The sequence below is a fragment of the Lolium rigidum genome, chromosome 6 (genome assembly GCF_022539505.1).
Source record: "Lolium rigidum isolate FL_2022 chromosome 6, APGP_CSIRO_Lrig_0.1, whole genome shotgun sequence".
Lineage (NCBI taxonomy): Eukaryota > Viridiplantae > Streptophyta > Magnoliopsida > Poales > Poaceae > Lolium > Lolium rigidum.
In genome coordinates this window covers 60,286,168-60,288,537 of record NC_061513.1, presented here as the reverse complement: position 1 = coordinate 60,288,537, position 2,370 = coordinate 60,286,168, and positions in this window count along the sequence as shown.

Below are 2,370 nucleotides of genomic sequence, written 5' to 3'. Positions count from 1 at the left end.
CGTGCAAGCTAAAACATGTGACCAAGTTTGCAGCTTTTGCTAGTTGAATTTTTGCATCCCTGATGCACATTTTTCTGCCTAGCCTAATGCACTGCCCCTCATTTAGCTCACGTGTAGTACAAAATTTTCCTTTTACCCAAATGCTAGCCTAAGCAGATCCGTCCCTGGTCACGCCGCTAGGTACTCCGTTGGTCGCCGCGGGTCGAAGTTCCACCTATTGAAAGAGTTTCAATTGGAACTATCTAGCGCGTATAAGAGGATGAACCGGCGACGGGCGGATCTCATCGCATTGCTCTCGGCCCTAGCGTGGCACGGGAGCCATCGACATCCGACGCGAGTTAAGTAGCCAACCCGCGGGCAAGTTGATGTTCGGCCAGGACACCAGGCGCTCCTCCTCGCGTAGCCGGTGGGTTCCGTCAACTGGAACATACATGTAGTCCCTCTCCTTCTTCCGGCCTCCCCGCAATGAAACGGCCTCGTGGTTGTTCTTCGTCTTCCAGAATGGCTAGCACTTGCCCATGGCGGTTGAGGTTTCTGGGCAAGGGGGAGAATGCAACTGGCAATGGTGTGGGCCGCTGGCATATATGAGTTGCAAGTTAAATTACAATTGAGTTTCTTTAGTTGCAATTGGGGTTGCAGCTAAGATTTTCTCAGGTGCAAGTGATGATGCAAATAAGTAAAATAATTCAAATCATTTGAATTGTTTTGTTATTCATGGTAGTCTTGCAACTAAGTTTTGATAACATTATCTAACTGAGAAGTAAGTCAATTCTCGGTCGACGAGAATTAGACCGGTGACAACCGTGAGTATGTACACCGATATAGGGGGTTTTCCCCCTATATTTTTTATCCTACGGACACACACATGAGGAGGAGAAGAAAAACAAGAGTTTTTGCCTGGCCGTGCCATCTATCAGCCAGCCGGACTCCTCCTTAAGCGAACCAAGAATCAAGATCAAGTCATATAAGCGTGCCTATCATTTGTGCCGCCTGATGTCCTGAACAGCTGAACTGAATTGGTACAGTAGTGTATGTGTGTGGTACTACCTCTGTCCCGTACTGTTTTAATACCCAAAACGTCTTACAATATGGGACAAATTTAGTAGTACTGTAGTAGTAAATCATACTGTACTACTAAGAAAGCGTTTCTGTTTTTTTGAAGATCATGTACATACTGTTACTATAGTGCTGTCTGTAATCTTGTCTGATAGAGCTGGCCGGCCGATGGAGCTTGGCGTGAGCTCAACAGTCCTGCTCGTGCCGGTTCCTTTCATTCCTGCCGTTGTTTCCCTGACCTCACTCCTTGTCTGCTGGCAGGTGAATACGTACGCGGCTGTGTGGCAAAACTGCTCGGTGCACGGATGTGATGGCTCGATGACGATTTCAGGAAGAGGGGAGCTGGCAAAGGATCATGTGCCATTTTGCTATCTGCGGCTCACTGCTTACACGTGACAATGCTCAGCTTGAGGAGGAACTGTACATGTCAATTTACTGAGAAAAAAAACGGAGATAAAGCTGCAGCCTGCAGTTATTCGTTGAAAGACAGCCGTAATGATATTTATTCGTTGCAAATGACCTTGATGCTTTCACGTGCCTGTGAATCTTTGACCGATCGATTTGCGTATGCGTCTACTTGCCTCTTTGCGAGATGTGACTATGACACAAAGATAGCTAGCGCCTACGGCCGGAAGACGATATAATGTTCCCTGGGAGGCTGCTGAAACCAAATAGCTCGATCTGCACTGGGATATCAGGATCACGATGATCTTGAAATTATCCAGCACAAGGGGGCCTGCTTGCTGCCACGAGGTTTTACGGTGTTAGATATATGTAATCTATCTTGTCATGTTGGTACGTAGTTTTAAGTCAGTGGCTACTGGCTAGGTGTATGCACCATAGAGTATTTGCATGTAGTTTGGAGATCTAGTACAGTAGTACATGGGGTGTGTGGCAAGCATTGAGTAGGAATAGAAGAGTTATTAGTAGTAGCATTAGAATCAAGGTTTAAAATAACATGTTATTTCTTCGTTAATAGCACTCTAGAAGGTCCACGCTAAATTTTAGTAATTTTGCTCGTTGTGGCGCTATTTGCAAATTAGCATGTTATATCGCGCTAAAAATTGCATAGCATTAGCGCGCTATTTTTTTCAGGCAAGTTGCTTTCTCTTTTTCGTGGTGATGAATTGCAATTTGTGGGTTCCACTTCTAAATCAGAAGATAATATCGCTACTGCTAATAAATTTTAATAAATATTTTATACTACGTTGTTGCCTTGTGAAATGTTGATGTTAGCCTTCTAAAATATTTGAGATCTATTTTTATATGTGGTAATGTATGTATGATTTAGTCACTTTTGAACTATGTATCCAT